At 37.3% G+C, this 8,108-nt stretch overlaps 1 long non-coding RNA gene across 1 annotated transcript; it reads left to right on the plus strand.

Annotated features, from left to right (window-relative positions):
- LOC117446506 (uncharacterized) lies at positions 1 to 3,288 on the plus strand. The gene is made up of 3 exons (XR_004552143.2): positions 1 to 1,764; positions 2,844 to 2,890; positions 3,127 to 3,288. It is a non-coding gene; the product is annotated as an uncharacterized lncRNA (long non-coding RNA).
- The last annotated feature ends 4,820 nt before the right edge of the window (positions 3,289 to 8,108 follow it).

An 8,108-nucleotide genomic window follows, 5' to 3' on the forward strand; every position in this document is an offset into this window, starting at 1 on the left:
GGCTGCAAAGTTTTCCAGGTCGGATGCGTAAGACTAAAAACGAGGCTTTCAAAGGAGGTATAATTTAATGTTGGTTTAGTATTGATAAGTAAACTTGAGTCAAAGATTGCTGCAACTCCACCTCCTCGGCCCGTGCCTCGAGCAATATGAGTGTTGACATGGCTGGGTGGAGTGGCCTCATTTATGCTGACATATTCTTCATGTCTCAACCAAGTTTCAGTGAGACAGCATTTATCAATATTATAATCTGATATTAAATCATTTACCAATATTGCTTTAGATGCTAGAGATCTTATGTTTAAGAGACCACATGTAATCTTCCTGTTTTGTTGCACTGTAGTAGTTGTTACATTTACTTTTATTAGGTTATTATGTATGACACCTCTATTAGGTTTTACCTTAAATTGTCCTTGGGCAGACACACACACCGCTAATATTGGGTATTTTATTGGGTTCGGGATTCCTATGGATGACTGCCTCGGAGAGAGCGCAGAGAAGCGTGTAAGACTGCGACTCCGCCTCCTGGTCTCAACTCCAGTTTGTCATGGATTAAGTCCACAAAGCCCTGAAATGTTTGCCGAAATGAGATCTGCACCTTTCAAAGTAGGGTGAATGCCGTCTCTCTTAATCAGACCAGGTTTTCCCCAGAAGGCTGTCCAATTATTTACGAAGCCCACATTGTTTGCTGGGCACCACCAAGACAACCAGCGCTGAAATGATGACATGCTATACATGTCATCGTTGATCAGATTGGGGAGGGGACCAGAGAAGATTACGGTGTCCGACATTGTTTTAGCATAACTACACACCGACGCCACATTAAGTTTGGTGCATTCTGATTGGCGTAAACGAACATCATTACCACCGACGTGAATAACAATCCTACTGTATTTACGTTTATTTTTAGCCAGCAGTTTAAGATGCGCCTCAACGTCGCCCGCTCTGGCCCCCGGAATGCATGTGACTGTGGAGGCGTCGGTCTCTAAATTCACGTGTCTCATAATAGAGCTACCAATAACCAGAGTTGGCTTCTCAGCGGGTCTCGCTGAGTGGGGAATATCTGTTAGATACGTGAACGGGTTGGTGGGGACCTGCGGGTTTCGCGTTATACCCCTTCTGAACAGTCACCCTGCTGCTCGGGAGTTGCCGGGGGACGGCGGAGGAGAGGAGCTACCTTTGGCCGGTCCGCACCGGCTAACATGGGCTTTACAGTAGTTATCACTGTATTATCCTTGCAAGAATGGAAGTAGTCATCACACCCAGCGCTGCGTGGGACAAATAGTTCCCAGAACAGAGTCCTTGACATGCTGATATACAAGACGGTGCGGCCCACGTAAGAAATAAACATGACAGTCATATGTCTATCTCCATAGAGTGAATCATCATGTGGATTGTTGTCACCGAGACAACTATTGTGACAACAACGTTTTTTATATGCCTAAAACAGTCCTGACGCTCTTCTGGTAATCATACGTCCTGTTACGTACACAGCTACGCAGGGCCTTTGTTATCATGTGCTACTCTGATATTAGAAGAGTAGTATATATATATATAGTAGTTGGTATTTTGCCCAACACCAATCTTCATTTAACTTTCGGCCAGCTTTTGATCAATTTGCTTTTTTTAAACAAACTCAATCAACATTTGTGTCCAATAATAGAACAGTCAAAACAAATCTCTGCCTCTTCCTGTTTCCTCCTCAGTGTCGATGATCTGGCTCTCTGTCTCTATCCACCCATGGACTATAGCGGAGTAGAGGACAATGTAAGACACACACACCTGTAACATCTGTAATTTTAAAAATGTCACGCCAATCTCTGATGGTATATTGTCTGAAGCATTAAACCACCACGTGTTAACCCTCGTTACTCATGAGACAAGGTCTCGTGTTTTGTGTTACGAGTACACTTTTCATATTAATCAAAAATGGACCTCGGCTTACAATATACCAAAGTGTTCCTAACGAGGGATCATCTGAATCTGAATATATTTAGTTGCTATGATGAGCGCTTAATGAATCTAGTTTCATTTCAAATCACCTGAAAATGATGCCAGTAATCTGGAAAAGTGTTGCCATATGTAAATGTTGTGCTCCTCTCAGGCACGGTGTGGCTTGACTGTTCCTGCAATTGTGAACAATGTAATGTCGTGTTGCCAGCAGCGACGGGTGTGCAGACGAGTCACATCTCCACAGAGCAAGGACTAATATGTCCATGTAGGTCTTTATCGGCAAGCGGAATTGTTTTATACATAAGAGCTTTTTGAACATGAACGCATGGGAACATGTCACAGTCGAGGCACAACAGACAACCTGAAAATCAGGCTCCTCTATTCTTTTGAACAGCAGCTTCACTTTCTTGAGCCAATGTCCCCATTGTTTAGTTATCCGCGTCGGTGGTATTCGAAGCAGCTCTTTGTTCTACTTCCAGAGAAAACGATTGACTTTTTCCGTGTTGATTACGATCAGCAGCAGCTCTTTTTCTCCTTATCAAAGGGACACAGGTCAGACCAGTCCAACTCGTGTTGGAGTTGGACTGTAGGAAACCCAGATGTGTGTTACACACAGTTATTTAGTAATAATAATACAATACATTTATAAAGCGCTTTTCCTGGTGCTCAACGCATGTGCTTCAATTGCTGAGCCTTTTTAAAGTGTCGTACATAACTCGACACTCTGTTGACGGGGTTAAGACAAACCCTGGTGAAATATGCACATTTCAAAAGAGCATGTTTAGAGCAGTTAAAGGTGGTCTTTGCCCTTTATATAGTATTTAGGAATATTATGAAACGTGTCATTCAATATTCATATTAACATATAAAGGACTTTTCTTTTCTCGCTACAGGTTTCTAAATTGGGAGCACTGTTAAAGAAAGTTCTTGAGATCATCAGGTAACATTAAGGTTTAGTGATTATAATACTTCTGATATTTGAAGTTCATATCTGTAAATATGTAGTATTCTTTTGCTCCGACTGTATTTCATGTGTAATATGCATGATATAAAATGGGAATTTTAACGATAAAAATGTCAAGCCTAGTAGAAATGAACTTAATTTGTATTATCTTTTCATTTAGTATTATTATTGTAATTGTTATTGTGGATAAAAAATGTTACCCCTCTATTCAGGTGCAGTCATGTATGCGGGGAATCTCAGCTGACCTGGGTTCAGTTCTTAGATGGAGCTGTTGATCACAACCTGCAAAAAACCAAAGACCTCCTTCAGCAGGACAGCTTGTGTGTGTGTGTGTGTGTGTGTGTGTGTGTGTGTGTGTGTGTGTGTGTGTGTGTGTGTGTAGTGTGTGTGTGTGTGTGTGTGTGGTGTGTGTGTGTGTGTGTGTGTGTGGTGTGTGTGTGTGTGTGTGTGTGTGTGTGTGTGTGTGTGTGTGTGTGTGTGTGTGTGTGTGTGTGTGTGTGTGTGTGTGTGTGTGTGTGTGTGTGTGTGTGTGTGTGTGGTGTGTGTGTGTGTGTGTGTGTGGTGTGTGGTGTGTGTGTGTGTGTGTGTGTGTGTGTGTGTGTGTGTGTGTGTGTGAGATGGTGGTAAGGTGTGAGAGCCCTGGGGAGTTGGCTAATATCCTTTCCAACTGGATATGACCACCAAATCGTGTTTCTAATTATTCTTCAAAAATAAATAATCTGTATTTCTTTCTTGATGCTATAAATTATATTTATTAAACTATGCTCGAGTATTATATAATAAACTAAGTTAGTAAGGTAATACAACCATAACCACAGAGATAATGATTTTTAGTTAATAGTTCATTTCCAATACAAGAAATAGAAGACTTTTGATTGTTGTTCTGCATTTCTGTTGATAATGACAAAACCTGACACTTTTCGTACATGTTTTTATTTACTGCGTAAAAAGTATCGCCACATTACGATTTCAATTTAATTTAGACCACCGGGAGGCAGTTTGAAGAGATCTGGTTTTTATACTTGGACTGGGGAGGAAATAAAAAATTAAATTCTCATTAGGAACTCCCAGTGTGATGAAAGGTCTGTCTCAATAAGACAAAGGTGAGCGGACACTCCCTTTACAGAATGAAGCAAGTCCTTTTGAGTTCAGTGTATTTTGCAATTCAATTCTCATTCATTAAATAAGTTGAATAACCAATAAGATAAGAAGAAGCTTCTCACCTGATCGGTCACCTTTTATCTCATCTGCTCAGTGACTTGCTGTGATTTGCTCCGTCAGTCATGCCGGATGTTGGGTCTCTTCATTATGAAACATCATGGTTGACGTAACCGCAGTGACATTTGGATTCCTTAATTCCTGATAAATGTCAGTTTCTATTGACACAGTCATATCATGTAATTATGCCTTTTAGCATTGAGGTCATTCTTAGTGAAGGTTTTGTACTGGATTGCTATAATACAAATATCATTAAATGAGAACAAATTTAGCGTGATACATTTTGACAAGAAATTGGTCGAGGGACATGGTCTGAAAAAAATGTCAAAATGTCAAATAGATATGATAATTAAAAGAAAATTGTGAAATGTAAGGAAAATGTGGGACCAAACAAAGTTTAAAAGAAATCTTGGAACTATATGGGAATAGTACAACACAAATGAAATACATCTAAATCCTAAAGCAGGATAAACAAAGTTGCAAATCTAATGTGTGACACTGTTGTTGGTCTTCATGGAGCAACACTGTAAAGATAATAAAAGGGGTTTTCTGTTTAGTGTTTGATTTACCCTGTTAATAACTGATATGTTTCGTTTGGTAACAAGCTATAAACCAACAGTTACTGGCAATACGTGTGTGTGTGTGTGTGTGTGTGTGTGGTGTGTGTGTGTGTGTGTGTGTGTGTGTGTGTGTGTGTGTGTGTGTGTGTGTGTGTGTGTGTGTGTGTGTGTGTGTGTGTGTGTGTGTGTGTGTGTGTGTGTGTTTAATTAAGTAGATTAACTGTGAAGACATGATTATTGAAAAACAAGTGTGTGTGTGGCATGGCTTTCTAAACATGTGTGTAAGACGTGTGTACAACAAATAAGAATTAAAAGGGAGTTGTCTCCTTACATTAACTACTTGTTTTTCAATAATCATGTCTTCACAGTTAATCTACTTGTTAAATACACACACACACACACACACACACACACACACACACACACACACACACACACACACACACACACACACGTACGTACGTACGTACGTACGTACGTACGTACGTACGTACGTACGTATTGCCAGTAACTGTTGGTTTATAGCTTGTTACCAAACGAAACATATCAGTTATTAACAGGGTAAATCAAACACTAAACAGAAAACCCCTTTTATTATCTTTACAGTGTTGCTCCATGAAGACCAACAACAGTGTCACACATTAGATTTGCAACTTTGTTTATCCTGCTTTAGGATTTAGATGTATTTCATTTGTGTTGTACTATTCCCATATAGTTCCAAGAGTTCTTTTAAACTTTGTTTGGTCCCACATTTTCCTTACATTTCACAATTTTCTTTTAATTATCATATCTATTTGACATTTTGACATATTTTTCAGACCATGTCCCTCGACCAATTTCTTGTCAAAATGTATCACACTAAATTTGTTCTCATTTAATGATATTTGTATTATAGCAATCCAGTACAAAACCTTCACTAAGAATGACCTCAATGACCTCAATGCTCAAGTATAAAAACCAGATCTCTTCAAACTGCCTCAGTTCAGTTCAGTTCAGTTAGTCAATGTATTGAACATGTCAGAAACAAAACAAATATATAACAATAATATATATATATTCTCCTTTCTTTTTTTCCTTTTCACTCAGATTAATAATTATAACAAAGTACCAAAAAAAAAAAAAAAAAACAATAATAATAATTTTCAGATAGTCTCTGTTCATGTTCAACAGGGGCAAGAAGAAGCTTAAAAAACTTTTCTGGTCCTACCCCCTCTAACATATATTTTTCTTATAAAACATTAGGTCATCGTCATCAGCGACATGTTTGTCTTGTTAATCTTTTCTTTTTTTTTTACAAAACAATCAGAAAGAAATTACTTTTTACAATTACAAGAAATAACAACAAATGAGATTTTACAGGTCCTGTTCATAACCATTAATGATTAGACTCCTAAATAATACTTTCATTTTAGATAGACTTGTACAATATTTCAGTGCATCGTTACAGTTATTCCACAGACTAACACCTTTTGATGAGATGCAATGAAGTTTGGCATTTGTTCGTACGGGTGGTTTTTTGAAAATGCAGTTTCCTCTCAACATGTGTATGCTTTCTCTCTGTGTGAAAAGTCCCTGGATATTATGAGGTAATTGTTGATTTGCGGCTTTGAACATAATTTGAATAGTTTTATAGTCAACCAGGTCTTGTAGTTTTAGTGTTTTTAGTTTGATGAACAATTTATTTGTTGGTTCTCTGTAGGTAGTTTTATGTATAACTCGTATGGCTCTTTTTTGCAGGATGAAGATAGGATGTGTATTTGTTTTATATGTGTTCCCCCAAACTTCCACACAATACATCATGTATGGAAGTATGAAGGAGCAGTACAGCATAAACAAAGAAGCTTGATTAATTAGGTATTTGGCTTTATTCAGAATTGCTATTGATTTGGATATTTTGGCTTTGATATAGCTTATATGTGGTTTCCAACTTAATTTATTGTCTATGATTACTCCAAGGAACTTTATTTCCGATACTCTTTCTAATTGGACGCCATTTATAGTGAGTTTCTTCTCTGTATTGGTCGATCGATTCCCAAATATAATGAGTTTGGTTTTGCTTGCATTCAATGTTAATTTATTTTGGTCAAACCAGATCTTCATCCTGCTCAGTTCCTTCTCCATTGTGACCAATAGCTGTTCTAAATCGTCCCCACAGCAGAGTAGACTTGTGTCGTCTGCAAAAAGAATGGTTTTAATAATTTTTGATACTTCACATATATTGTTAATATACAGAATAAATAGTAATGGCCCCAAGACTGAGCCCTGAGGCACCCCACATGTAACCTGCAGTAGTTGTGATTTATGGCTTTGTAGTTCAACGTACTGTTCCCTGTTGTGTAGGTAGCTGGATAGCCATGATAGTGCAACACCTCTAATGCCATATCTCTGTAGTTTTTTAATTAATAATTCATGGTCAACCGTGTCAAATGCTTTTTTAAGGTCCAGAAATATCCCTATTGCATATTCTTTCTTTTCTATTGCCTTAGTAATGTGTTCCATAAATTCTATAACTGCAAATGATGTAGTTCTGTTTTCTCTGAAACCATATTGTTGTTCATAGAGTATGTTATGTTTGGTGATGAAGTCATTTAGTCTTGTATAGTAGATTTTTTCCAGTATTTTAGAAAACTGTGAGAGCAATGAAATTGGTCTATAGTTTGACAGTAAATGTTTATCTCCAGATTTATGTATTGGTATGACTTTAGCAGTTTTCATTTTATTTGGAAATACACCGGTTTGTATTGACTGATTACAGATGTGAGTTAGTGGTTTGGCTATACATTCAATAATGTTTTTAACTGTATACATGTCAATATCATGACAGTCTGTAGACCTTTTACTCTTAAGTTTTTTAACTGTGTCAATAATTTCATTTTCATCAGTCCCTCTTAAGAATATAGTTTCCTTCACATATATATCTTTACTTTCAACATCATCACTACAACCAGTATTTGGAATTTCTCCAGCTAGACAAGGACCAACATTGACAAAGTACTTATTGAAATCTTCGGCAACTGAGGTCATGTCATAAATTACTGTATCGTTTTTTGACAGAAAACTGTTTGGGTATTGTGCCTTTTCATTTCCTTTTTTAATAATGGTATTTAATACATTCCATGTATTTTTAATGTTATTTTTGTTATCCTCCAATAATTTGTTGTAATGATCCATTTTGCTACATCGTATTATCTTTGTTAGTTTGTTTTTGTATGACTTGTATTTTTTTTCAGCCTCGACTGATCCATTCTTTAAGAAGTCTTTATATAATTCATTTTTCATTTTACATGCATTTAATATTCCCTTAGTGATCCATGGTTTTTCAGCATATTTTTGTTTCACTATTTTCTTTACACGAGGACAATGTTTTTCATACAGCCCTGATAGAATATGTAGAAATGATTCATAGGCTTCATTTG

Source organism: Pseudochaenichthys georgianus, chromosome 5 (assembly GCF_902827115.2).
Source record: "Pseudochaenichthys georgianus chromosome 5, fPseGeo1.2, whole genome shotgun sequence".
Lineage (NCBI taxonomy): Eukaryota > Metazoa > Chordata > Actinopteri > Perciformes > Channichthyidae > Pseudochaenichthys > Pseudochaenichthys georgianus.